At 36.0% G+C, this 14726-nt stretch overlaps 1 protein-coding gene across 1 annotated transcript in view; it reads left to right on the top strand.

The window, feature by feature from the left end:
• The window catches only part of LOC150091477 (uncharacterized), a 317989-nt gene that overhangs the window by 254171 nt on the left and 49092 nt on the right, over nt 1–14726 (top strand). The window lies entirely within an intron of this gene.

Here is a 14726-nt window from a genome sequence, read left to right as displayed (position 1 = left end):
ACTGGAGGACTAGAAAGGAGTATGCCAGTCAGATGATTCCAAATATGGTGCAACAGCTGACAGACATCCTTGTGTGTGATGCAGGCAGTGAGTCCATTGATCCATTATGCATTGTGTATCCAGGTGGGTGGCAGTGGTTGCTTAATATGAGGTATGTTTTGTTAACAAGAACTAGGATCCCAGTGTGTATGGACCAATGTTTTTTTTTTTTTTTTTTACTGGTGAGGTCTACCAGCAGCTCTTAGGAGGCCATGTACACACTGCCATGTTCCATTTTTTCATGGACAGAAATGGGATCTTCCAAGATGATAATTTGCCATGTTATCGGGCCCACGCTGTGCACAAGTGGTTTGAGGAACACAGTGAAGATATCACTTATTTTGATTCTCTTCCAAGTTTGCTCGACCTCAATCCAATTGAACATCTATGGGAAATGTAAAACAAACAACTTAACAGATTCTTTAAAGATACCAATTTTAAAATTGTAGCCAGGCCAATACGGAAACTACACACTATACTGAACAATCACTCAGTCCTTTCTTCATTCGCAACACAAATAAATGACCTAGTATACGACATTTCTTGCGGTGATTGCGACTCGTCTTATCAGGGTTCTACGCGATTTCCTCTGAATTTTCGTGTTAATCAACACATGGCCTCAATTCATGCTTCTCATTCAGCCGTGTCAGAATTAGCCTTTCATGCCATTAATGACAAACATACTTTTTTTTATTTAACGAGGCCAAACTACTTAGTGTCCAACGTAATTATTCGATATTATTAATTTCAGAAACTGTCGATAAATTACATGAGAATTCTGTTAATGTTCCCTGACCATATCTAATCTCTGACTCTTGGTCCTTTACGTGCATGCGCAAAGACAAATAATCCCTATTTAAGTTCCATGCTCACCACTATTCAGTAATTTTCATTCCTGTGATCACGACATACGGTCGAAAAGCATTGTCAGCTTCAGGAAGGAAAATTATTTTGCAATTTTTTTAAAATTAATATTTTGTCTAATTTTTAATTGTGTTAATTTGATATTTAATTGTGTTCATTTGATTGTTAATTATTTCTTACAGTAATGTAAGATTTTTGATTTTTTAATTGTTTTCATTTTAATTTCTGGAGAGTATCATATGGAAGTGTTCTACATATCATATTGAGGTAAACTTCTCTTATTCTTTTACAAATATTGATATCAACGTAGAACGTATTGAGCATTATAGCTCTGGTTCATACTATCAAAGATATATGGAATTATAGATGCTTCATATCAGGGTTTAGCAAATTTGTTCCCAATCTAGGTGCCAGGATCAAAGTAAAAAATCATGGTCATACCAAAAAAAAAAGAAAAAAAAAAAAAAAAAAGGAGTCCTCTCTTATGCTCCATGACCACATGTGATACTTAAGTTAGCCCCAATAATAATATATCTGGCTTGGGTGTAAATTGTATTCTACTGGAAACAAGTTTCCAATGGTTGTATACATGACATCAGGAAAGTATCTTTCATAATACCAGTCAGAAAGTTCAAATGGTATGTGTACTTTGCATAGCAGTGAAACTGTTGACCAAAGTATATTACATCTGGTACTTATGAATAGTAACTTTCACTATGGGTTCGCCATGAGTAATTTCCATTTCTGTGATTGTCTCCAAAGTGTGAATTTTTATATTCAGCCAACAGAAATTTTAGTTAGTCTCTGTGCCAAAATCAAGCATTGTGGTTGTAGCATGGTATCTGGCTATAAAGTGCCATCGAGCCACAGCAATGTCCCAGTAACACTGAAAAACTAAAAGTAAACACCTTTTTGTGTATCACTGATTAGTATTTATTTTATATTTAAAGCTGATGATTTAAATGATTAAATATTATTTAATTTATACATATTTATGAGTCATCCGAATGATGTGACATGCCACTCCAAAACTGGCTCTCACTATTTACCTATCAGATAACCCATGCTTTCATATAGCAGTGCTTTTGAATGCTAAAGTGGTTGAAAGATGGCTAGATTTTGCCAAAGCCAGGATTGGCCTCTAATTTCTAGTCATTCATGCTGTTGTTGCTATCATACAATGATAAACTTGAAGTTAAATGATTTGGCAGACCTCAGTTGAAATAAGTGAGCTGATTTAAATACTGTGCAAGTGATATTCTCTTAAAAAGTTTTTCTTTATTCCTACTACCAGTTGAAATCATTGATAGCTACTACTGCTGTGCTGGCATTCTCTTTGCCTTGTAAAATTTCCCAGTTTCTGTGTAATTTTGAAATAGTGAAACAGTTATTAATAAATTTTTATTTAAAAAAGATTGAAAAAAATTAAATTTGAAGTGAGATGATGGTGCTGTCAGATTTATTGTAGATTTCTTTTTCAAGAAAATTGAAGGAAAAAGTACTATTACAATAAAGGCCAGCCAACACCTGCACAATTGAATTTTATTAAAAAGGAAATATATATACAGTGGTGAGCTGTGAATATTTTAACAATGGACTTGCAGTTTTGCAGACTTTTTGATGTGAAATGTTCTTAGGGATTCCTGCTGAGTAAATCTGATCGGTCATGGAAGTGACATCATCCTGGGATGATGATGGGAAGTGCCTCGGCTTCTGCCAGAGGCACTTCCCACATTCACACTACTAGTCTGCACTGAGCACTCACTAGTGTGATTAGAGAGCATGATGCATTTTTCATGACACCGGTATGATATGTCGAGTCAGCCTGGTCATCATCCCCCCCCCTTACTTTTTCGATGATACTTGAATACGATAGTATCTAGAGTTCTAACTTTTTAGAATTTTTGAATAGTATGATGTCATAATCATACTTCCTGAAGTAAGTATGATTGCAACAATACAAATACATGTATTTGTCAACAATTTATTTTTTCGTTTCGCATTTTGGTTACATTCCATTGTTAGGTGCTCCTAGCAGCTGTGTATGTCGTTTCAACGACAAGATCGGTACTTCAATCGATGCTATTTTCAAGTTGCAATCACAAGTATACATCTCTTACTTTAGTTATAATAAATCCATTGTATCTTGTCTTCCAGAAATTATGAAAATTTGCGAACGTTCAATAAAATATTTACAATACAAAAGCTCTTTTATTTCGTAATCAATATACAAATCAAAATACCTAAAAGAAATGCAAAGGATTCACATAAAACTATCTACCATGCGTGCTTCGTGCATGCACCACTTTTTTATTCATCTTTCTTTTTTTTAACAACTAGAGAAATATAATGGATACATTTTTTTTCACGATAAAATTTTAATATTGCGAATAAATAATAACGTGAAATATTTCCCATATCACAAATGACAAAAACTATCACAAAACATTCTACGATATAAAAACAAATATTACATACAAAACCAACTCTTCTAGAAAAGGTACACAAAAATCACAGATTACATGAAAAAAAATCATTATACAAATATTCCTTAGAGTAAAAAATATGTGGAGGTCCTATAGTCTCGAAAATTTATTAGATGGTTGAATAGACAACTTGAGTAGTCGAGATCCACTATTGATAGTTAGAATAATTAATTTATTTGCTTTTACTATAGCGGGTCTCGACTACTCAAGTTGTCTGTTCAACTATACAAATATTCAAGAAAAATATATTCTAAAAATTTCCATATAGAATTTACTTCTTTATTAATATTTGTTGTCAATCTGCTTTGTTCAATAGCTGAGCGATGATTACAGAGGTCAACGATCCGGATCAAATTGAAGAAACGGTTTTCCATTTAGATGTATGGTAATCATAATCTGCAACGTGTTTAATTGTCACAATATTATTCATTACGCTGAAAGCTCACTCAGCTTCAGCACTGCTAATCACAGTTGTTTCAAAGATATTTCTGGCTTTCTTAATTGAAGAGGGAATTTCATTCAATTTTAAAGATAAACTGTCTTCGACAAAATCTCTAAAATCGTATTTTATCAGAAAACTTAAATTTCTTATTTGTTTTTCACCGTCTTGCCACGGAGACGAAAGTTCTTTCATATTCCACGATTCCAGGTAGCGTATGCTTAAATTTTTTTTCAATTCCTCATCATCAGTAGTATCATTATTTTCTTTATTTAATTTAAAATTACTCTGTTGCATTAATAACTTATCCTTAATAAGGATAAGTTAAATGTGTTCTTACTTTTGATTTTAATTCCTTCAAATTCTTTCAACTTCAACATGCTCTCAATTTTAGCTTCATAATTTCCTTCAAAATTTTTCAAATTAGCAATAGCATTGATAGACTAATTAATTTATCTGCTTTTACTATAGTGATGCTGCCACTTTGTAAATCTTCTGAAAGGTAAGAGAGCTCCTGCAGGATGTCGATCATTAGTGCTAAATCATTAAGAAATTCTAGATTTAAAAGTTGGTTTAACAATTCAGACTATTTAACTTTTGATTCAAAATGTTTGCACAAAGCGGGATAACTCCTCCAACTTTCAATTGCCATCTGCAAGCTGCACATCATGGCCCGAACACACAACCAATCTTTATAGTTTCCACATCAAGTTCTTTAGCAATCATCTTTAATTCGCGCTGTTTCGTTGGAGATTGATGATATAATGCATACAGTTTTTTTTTTTTTTTTTTTTTTTAATTATTGGCCGGTATGCAATTATATTTTGGAATGTTTTCTTCACAGTGAAAGCCTCGACGTGGTTTCCAAATCTGTCAACGTTTCAACTTCGGAAAGTTTACTTAATATCTTAGTTGCCTCATTCCCCCTCATAGGATGGTACCAAACTGCCTATGAAGTGTTTGTTTATAGTTTCACATTTGTTTTTCTTTTCCCACTAGTTAATAAAAACCTAGAGTCTTACCCTAGTTATTTTTGAAAGACTTTTTATTGTTTTCACATTAGTAAAGACAGAAAAAAAAATCCCAATATTTTCTCAAGACTGTTGCTATTTTGCAGGAAGCACGATATGTAGTTTCAAATTTTCATGCTGTGAAGTGTACCATATTTGAAATAAACCTGAAAACAGAAGCAACTAACAATAATAACTAATCATATCAAATATATATAATATGTTTTAATAATATTTATGTATAATAAGAATAAATTCATGCACGTTTGAAGTTTCATGCACTTAACAACCGTCTTTTAAACTGAAACTGGAAGAGACTAATGTTTTTTTTTTAAATAAAATTTTTAAGACACATGTTTAAAAGTTTTTAATTTTTTATTAAAATTTGAAAAGTACATATAATAAGTACTGTGATCCATTAAGAAAAGATGAAATATTGGCAGTGTTTAAGCAGAATTCAAAAAAAAAAAAAAAAAACCGAAAGATTTTACTGAAATTAAAAAGAAAGTTGTGTGCCACCACTGCTGCATTAAAAGAACACAATTTCCACATTTTAGTGCATACAACAATTTTTATTAGTAATGTTCAATTCTAGAACAATATTACAAACATCTTATTGTCAAATGCAAAGTTTGATACTTTCTTTGGTGTGATATACTTTGAAACAAACTTCTGGATATAGAAGGATGCCCCACACTTCTTGGCGCCTCTGTAGCCAGGTGGGAAGGAGCAGCAGTGCGTAGCACACGCTTCTTGATTAGACCAGGGTTCGAGCCTGTCACCACCAAATACGGAGGATGCGGAAAGGTCAGGGAATGACCACCGCATATCCCGGAGCAATATGGCCTTAGTTGCTAATGCTCCTAAAAACCAAATAATAACAATAATAACAGCCCCACACTTCTTACATTCCTACCTTTGTTTCCTTCTTGTACATATGTGGCACATAGTGCTTTGAAGCTTCTTTGTAGTTGGTGGAATATGCGCAGGAAAGTGCTTTTATACAAAATGAGAAGGTAGGTCTGTCTCCATTCTCCCTCCTCCTTAAAAAGGTGTCTTCTCCACTGTTTACTTTTCTAACAGTCCATGGATCATGCTGTGCCAAAATTCTAAGAGTGATTTGTTTGTCCATTACTTTTCTCATACATGTGTACATATACTATTACAATGTCCATTAAGTAAAATAAAAGTTTCCTCTGCTACCTAACACTTTTTTGAGGCATTCATATGGTTTATTTTCTTTAATCCAACTTCTCCACTCCTCCCAATGAGTTGAAATTGTATTCATATAGTGTAAGGAAGCCCCAGGCTTCTGCTTCATCAGCCAAAATATATGCAGTATACAGCCACTCCACGACTTACGTAAGGCTTGCATTCCACTGAGCTCTGTGTAAGTCGGAATTGCCCTAAATGCTTATGCAGCACTCAAATTTGAAGCTAATTTGATTGAAGCAAAAAATAAATGTTTAATGAATATATGTAAGAATTATTTATTCAATTTTTTTATCTCATGCGCAGGAAAAATTACAAAAGTGTACAAAATTACAAAAATGTAAAAATTATAAAATTACAAAGAAGAGACAGGCATAACGTCAGCAAGTTTTACCTTTCGAGCATTGTTGCCAGAATTAGCTCTCCAGCTGATAAGCACGCCGCTGTGGAAGTTGAGGGCTGTGGAGATTTAGAAGGGGATTTTTTTGAAAACATCACAATTTCTCTGCAGCTGCAGAATCGGCACTGGCGACTTCACTGCATATGTTAATGTTTTGGAAACCAGCACGGTGCTTGAACCTATTAAACCACCCTTTACTTGCCACAAACTTGGCTTGGGGTTTGTCGTACTTATCCTTATATCTTCATAAATACTTCTTACTTTTGCTTGAATGGCAATTGCACTCAGGGGCACTTGTTTCTGAATCTGATTTTCCATATTATTAATAGCTTTTCCATCTTCGATATAGCACCTGAATGCTGTTTTGTGATCACTGTTGATCTTAAATGCATTGATCCTTTGACATATTCTTTTATACGTCCACTGTCCCTTAAAATAGTATTCACTGTTGAAGCAGTGAGATGTAATTCCATGCAGACAAACTTTGTCCTGCTTCATAATTCTTAATTAATCATCTTCATTTCTAAATCAATTTTGTTTCGTTTCTTAGCACTGCAAGCACCTACACTTTCCGTGGTCCTTTTTCCTTCACCATTTTAATAAGTAAATAGGAGTGAAGAGAAGATTTTGAAAATTTAATTATATGATTGAAAATTTCAGAGAAGGGCTCATTTCACCATAATTGTACCCTAGGGGCTCACATCTGGTGAGTATGGGCTTGGCACACCCAGGATCCTGAGCTGGATATCATCATTCTTCTCTTTTTTTGTGATACCCTTCTCTCTCTCTCTCTCTCTCTCTCTCTCTCTCTCTCTCTCTCTCTCTCTCTCTCTCTCTCTCTCAGGGTGACTCAAATTGTTTTTTTTGGCTGGTGCAGCACAAGCCTCAGGCTTCCTTGCACCATATGGCTAATAATAATAATGATACTGTAACGTAAAAACCCACAGAATTCCAGTTATCGATATTATCGCAAATGCAATAAGATCGAGTTTACTACCCGTTTATAATAGATTGTGCTAACAGAAAAGCCCAATATACTGGAAAGTGCAAATTGTTTTTATTGTTTTATGGTAGTGACCTTCAGAATTGTGTTTTCGAAAAATATCACACAACGGCATTCAAAATTGATTCTTATAACAGAACATGTGATAATGAAAGTGTAGGGCAATTTCCATTATAAAAATCATCTTTTATAGAGATAAATAGCTTAGTTATATAGCAAAAATTTAAATTTTCAGAGGTCTTGGAATTACCGAAAAAAATGTGTTATTGGGTTCACATTATATTTTCACGATACCTCCATTTATTCCTATGTGATGCAAAATACGTTTCCACAATTTTTTTAAGTTTGCACTGGCTGACAAAAAAATTCCAATTTCCCTGGCTTAGTAAGTCGAGTATTACTAAGTCAGGGAGTGGCTGTAAACACACACATATGCGTGCACGTGCACACACAGTATTTTTTGACTGGTATAGCAGAAACCTGGGGCTAATACTGAATACAAATTGTGGTTAAATCAACTAATGCTGTTGTAATTGGACTATCGGAAACATCGTATTGATCTGATATTTTGGATGCAAAATTTGAATATGGTAAATATGGTGTATACAGGAGATATGGCATTACGGCATTGTCTGCCGCATCACGGATTTGTAGTGCAGCAGACAATCCCACCTGTAGTCAATTTCTTGCTACATGTGGCATAGCATCTCTGGCATCACTTCTGCAATTGTGGTGGTAATTCGAGTTTGGAGCTCACCGGCATTTGCAGGTATGGGTAGTATGTACACTAGATATTTAACAAATCCCCATAAGAAAAAAATCCATAGGTGTAAAATCCGGAGAACAAGGTGGGCATGCTATTGGCACCCCTTGACCAATCCACCAACCTGGGAAACGGGTGTTGATGTGCTAGCGCAATTCTCCGAGGTAATGATAAGGGGTTACGCCATCTTGCTGGATGTGAATGTGTCCTTCTTGGTCATCTTCATCAATTTGTGGAATGAGGAATTATTATTATTAGCTATATGGTGCAAGGAAGCCTGAGGCTTATGCCGCACCAGCCAAAAAAAAAAAAAAGAAAAATCGAAGAAGTATGATATCCAGCTCAGGACACTGGGTGTGCCAAGCCCATACTCACCAGATGTGAGTCCCTGAACTGTTGGAGCATGTCTAGATACACAGTACCGGTAATTATTATTTTATTATTATAATTAGCCATATGGTGCAAGGAAGCCTGAGGCTTTTGCTGCACCAGCAAAAAAAAAAAAAAAAAAATCCTGAGTTACTCGTGTGTGTGTGTGTGTGTGTGTGTGTGTGTGTGTGTGTGTGTGTGTGTGTGTGTGTGTGTGTGTGTGTGTGTGTGTGTGTGTCAGAAGAAAATGAAGGGAATCCCCAAGAAAGAGAATGGTCAGGAATACATGGGTGACTTGGCATGATGCACAGAGCACCTGGTCTCAACAGAATTCTTGTGCCACGTGTACATTGTAGGCCTACTGGAGGGTTCCTTGCGATACTGAGTGCAAAACTTCCTTTGAACTTCTGTAGCAGACTTCATTTCTTCAAACCAAAACACATGATGAGCCCCCCTCTGCACCTGTGAAAGTCGCCATCTTGATCTCAACTGCCCAGGAGCACTCGTGGTGGTAGTATTGAGTACTATAGCCGACATGCATTACACTTGAAGTGTATTGCTACATTCTGGTATTTCAAAATAAATATTATGTATGTCCTCTAAATAAATTTATATACTCTTTCAAAGTTGTAAAGCTGTTTTTGAAACACCCTGTAGATGAGAACTTTAAAGATGAAATTAAATCAGTCTTGCAAAATGAATGTGATTTTATTTGAAGGTGGGGGGGATAAAGCAGTTTTAGCGTGAGGAAGAGACAACACAAACTACCCTCACATAGCCTGGCTAAGTGAGGATAATTTGTGTTCTACAACTAAATGTGCACACTGAAAAATAAATGTTACAGATAACTGTTGTGTGTTATTTTTTTCCTTCAAATAAAATTAGTTTATGTTCATTTCAGAAGTATACCAATGACATTTTTAGACTAAATGGAAAATGGAGAACAAATTTTCCCTTAAGAAAAAATTAGTGGATTAGGAAAATTTTAAATTTAGAAATTGTAAAATCTAATTGGTAATTCATGGTCCAATTTTAACATCAAATTCAAAAATTTAAGTTCAAATACATCAAAAAAATATTTGGACAATAAATAGTCTAAACCTAAAAATAAGTGAGATAGACCCCGGTGCTTTTCAAATTGAAACACCCTTTATATCAGACCAATCAGAAAGTTTAATGTACTTTACCAAAAATATTCTGGTACTAGAATTAAAAAACATTGAAAAAATTCTGACGAAATTGACAATGCTGAAAAAATATTATTGATAGTATTGTGGAACACTCAGTTTCTTATAGCAGCAGGAACTGGAAATTGATGAAATAATGAGCACTTAAACCTGCATGAAGTGTGATCTGCCTTTAGTTTCTTAAAGAATTACAGATTATTCTCACACATTTTGTGTTACTTCCTGTACCACTTCTTCAGTGAACTCCTATAATGCTCTCCTTACAATATCATTAGCCTCACGTCATAAGGACAGCATTATGGGAGTTCACTGAGAAAGTGGTACTTCCTGTTACAAGTAAAAGCCAGCAAACACCTGCACTACTGAATTTTATTAAATATATATATATTTCGTAATTTGAAATATTCGGTAAATTTTTTTTCGCATGTTTACGTATTATTCAAATACACTTGAAGTTATTTAACTAAATTTGCATTTTCCACTGTCTATTGTTAAGATATTTTCTGTATAAAACTTTATAATAAATTTTGGAATTTTAAATTCCTCAGTCAGACCTCTGTTTAATGAACTCCTTTATGGCGATATTTTTGAATTCCCCATTGGAAATTACTTTTAAAATAGGTTTGGTTGAGAGAAGAAAATTTTCATATAACGAATGGATTACGAGAGATTTAACTTGGTACACACTGTTCGTACTTCTGGTCTTTAGGCAATTAGTGCTGATGCACAAATTAAGAAAGCTAAAGGGATTACCATTTTACAACTTAGGTTTACTTGTAAAACTTATCCGACCACTGTCCCACGTACCGAGAAGTTATGTTAGTTCATAAGAACTCCCTAACCCTGTTATCTCTTGCTAGTACTTTTTCATAATTGGCTTTCACCTATCATACTCTGTCAGTGGCTTTGTTACATATTCTTTTACACTGAGTGGACAGAAATCGTGGGATACCTACCTAGTAAAGGGTAGGCCATCTTTGACTGGATAAGTCACATGGTGAGGCATTGAGTCCACTAATTTACTAAAGCACATGTATTTCCATCCATGCTTGCTGCACCGCTGTCCATAATTTCATTGCATTCCTGGGTGGAGGCTCCAAAGCTTGAACGGATCTTTCCACAGCATCTCAAAGATGCTCCATGGGGGGGGGGCTATTCCATGGTGGTAAAATCTGCAGAATGCTCTTCGAACTATGTTCTAGTCACCACGGCTCTGTGGAGAGATGCATTGTCCTGCTGGAAGAGTCCATTACCTTTGGGTGCACGATGACCATGAAGGGATGCAGATGGTCTGCAAGGATGGACACGTAACTTGAACCCTTTCAGAGATGCGTCTAGATGTACCAGAGGTCCCAGTGTATGCCAATTGAACACGCCTCAGACCATTACTGACCGTCCACCTGCCTGAATGGTTCCTTGTTGACATGACTGGTGCATGGCTTCGTGCAGTTTCCACCAGGTGTGCACCCTCCCACATGCTGGAAATAACTGGAAACGGGACTCATCGGACCAGGAGACCTGCATCCAATCATTTAAGGTCCAGTGCCAATGTTCTTTTGCCCAATTAAGGCATAGAGTCCTGTATTGTGGTGTTAGCAATGGGACTCTGGTGGGTCAGCAGCTCCCATAACCTATTATGGCTAACGATTGCCTGATGGTCTTGATGGAGACATTTCTGGTACCTCCCTCGTTGAAGTTTGCAGTGATTTGTGCCACTGTCACTCTCCGGTTGGCTGAAACATTGTGAGACAGATGTCGATGGCCACGTTCATCCACCACCTTTCTCTGCCCACAGCACTGTTCACGATGGGATGTTATTCTGGAAATGCCATATTTCCAATATACCCTTGATGCTGTCAAGCGGGGATAGTGCAATTTCTGTACCACCTCCACGATAGAGTAACCCATGTGTTGGATACCTACTATCATCCCTCTTTCAAGGTTGGTTAAATCACAACATTTATCCATATTGACATCGAATTACTGTCTATGTGAATGTAGTGATGCAGTGTACCTATGTACCTTCCAAGCGGTGGGTTTGTCCACTAGCAAGAGGGTGACAGTGTTGAGTTGCCCAGGAACCAGATATCCCGTGAATTTTGTTCTTTCGATATACAATGCTTATACAAATCAAAGTCACGTGATTGTCTGCAACTGTCCCATGCTAGTTTCTCTTGCTTAAACGTTTGATCACTGGTGCTAATACATTTATGAATTTGAAGATAAATTCCCTGAATATTTCCCATAACATATTTGCATCTGACACCAGACACGTGATTGTCTGCAACTGTCCCATGCTAGTTTCTCTTGCTTAAACGTTTGATCACTGGTACTAATACATTTATGAATTTGAAGATAAATTCCCTGAATATTTCCCATAACATATTTGCATCTGACACCAGACAGTTAACTGAGTTAACAGTTAACACCCTCTTCAGTTAACTGAGCCCCAGAAATATCTCTTCCATTATAAATATCTCAGAAATATCTCTTTCCTTCTCTTGAAATTGTAGCCCTTACCTCTACCTTTGAACACATAGGTTTCTTTAGATAAAACCCATTTTGTGATATTATGATCACTTCTTGCTATTGGTCCTACCCTGCCAAGTTTTTGATACAGTTAGGTTCCTTACTGAGAACCAGATCAAGAGTATTAGAGTCCCCTTTACTCTTTCAGGTTGGTTGGTTTAAATGGAAGTTTATTGGCACAAGGGCAACTGAGGCCAAATTGTGCCTGTCACAGTAATCGTGCAAATGATACTCTTTCAGACATGCTGTGGTAAATACCAGTCATTCAGTTTTTTTTAAAAAAATGTTACCATGTACAGGCAACCCCCATTTTATGGACGGGATAGATGTTCAAGAAATCCACGTAAAGTGAATTCCTGTGTAAATCGGGGATACTGTTTTTTTTTTTTTTTTTTTTTTAAACATCTTTTGATTGATTTTTTTTTCTTTTCTCATATTAGAGCAGTGTACAAAATATCTTGAAGCAAATCATTTTTATTCAAAATACAATGAAATAATACAAAACTTTTATTTAAAGTTCACATAAATACAAATTTTAATTACATACATATTGCAGTTATCAAAATAACTTAGAACAAAAATCACATAGAACCCATTCATGTTGTAGCAGATTTATTTTCAAAAATATGAATCCAACGTGGTCTGCCTCGTTTGCCTACATTTTTTTTAGTAAAATTTGCTTATAACAGTCCATCATCTGATCGCAACCTCATCTAACTTCAACTACCCTCGCAAAATCACTGTCACGCTCCTCTAACAAATTCATGCATTGATCATGCAGCAATAGAGCTTCTTCTACGATTTGAATTGACAGTGATTTTTGTGGCATCGATTCAGATTCTTTTTCTATGAATACTGCATTAAATTCTAGGTCTTGCAGCCCTTCATTTGTCAAAGGTTGACTGTGGGCACTTAGTAATTCATTCAGATCATCCATTATTACACCGTTGATTCCTGCTTCGGTAGCCATGTTACTAATCTCTTCAACAATTCTGGGACTTGTATCTGAGGATGAGCTCTCTTCATTTTCTGGGAATAATTTTTTCCCTACTTCTTTTAAGCAGGATGTTGAAACTTCTTTCCATGAGTCATCTACGCTACGAATTGCCTGTAGGTTGCTGAATTTTTTCCACCTCTCTCTCTCTCATACTATCATTGTCTTGCAGGGGCTCACATGTAGTGAGTATGGGCTTGGCACACCCACAGTCCTGAGCTGGATATAATCATTGTTCTCTTTCTTGGTGATTCCCTTCTACTTTTGACTCTCTCTCAGGGTAACTCGGAATTTTTTTTTTTTTTTTGGCTGATGCAGCATAAGCCTCAGGCTTCCTTGTGCCATATAGCTAATAATAATAATCAGTGTCTGCAATTAACTGTTGAAATGTTCATCTAAAATAGTATGTCTTGAACATGGCTATTACTTCTTGATCTGTAGGCTGCAAAATTGATGTTGTGTTGTGAGGTAGGAATTCAATTTGAGTTGGAAAATCACTAAGTGATTCCAAATTAAGAGGATGGCCAGAAGCGTTATCTAATAACAGTAAAGCTCGAGGTTCAACACCAATTTTAGAGCAACAATCCTTAGCCGATGGACAAAAATAATTTTTGAACCAGTCTTCAAAAATTGTTTGCCTCACCTAAGCTTTGCGGTTGCTCTTTCAAATAAACCGTGTAAATCGGGGGCACATTAATAGTTAAGGTTACCTATAGTATATTTCTGATTTATGTATTCCTGACTATAAGAGGAAGTCGCCCATAATGAGATAATTTTACTTACTTAACCATTAGTTTGCCTAAAGAGATTTTTGTCATGCTCCTTAGAGTTATTTTACCTGTAACATATCTAAACTGTTATCTTCCCTTTATCAAAAGTCATTTCACAACATCATTACTTTGTTCTGACTCAGAGAATATTCTTGCCATTTTCAGGCAGTTTTTTTATGAGTAGTATCACTTCCATGTCCCTCCATCTTTTCCTATTTCTCCTGAACAATATTCACTGAAGCGTTTCTTCATCTGTTATCTCTGAATGTCAGGCCCTGGGTGCCAAGCGATTGTGACTGAGCGATTTCTCTGTGCTATTACTGCGATTTCTCAAAAGTGATTTATAGTTATTTTGCGTTCTTCACGTTAGTAAATCTATTCATTTAAAAACAGCTCTTGTTACAAAAACACTTGTACAGAGCAAGAAAGGAAAGGCACCTTTCTTTATTTCTTCTAGTTTACTACTAACCACTTACTACTTTTCGCTTGGTCACACCAGGCACTGCTCCTGCCTCCCCGTGGCGGGGCCGGTAACCTTGGCAGAAAAGTTCATCTGCCAGGGGCTAAGAGGAGCCAACATGGAACAAAGTATGTTTCCAGCTTTAGAGCCGTCGAGCTGTCGGCCAAACACAGAAAATGACCATGATTCGTCGCAAGCAAA

Source organism: Mastigoproctus giganteus, chromosome 1 (genome assembly GCF_048544385.1).
Source record: "Mastigoproctus giganteus isolate SK-2022 chromosome 1, ASM4854438v1, whole genome shotgun sequence".
Taxonomy (NCBI): Eukaryota; Metazoa; Arthropoda; class Arachnida; order Uropygi; family Thelyphonidae; genus Mastigoproctus; species Mastigoproctus giganteus.
The sequence above is the reverse complement of the archived record's forward strand: the minus strand, read 5'-3'. Positions and strand labels throughout refer to the sequence as shown.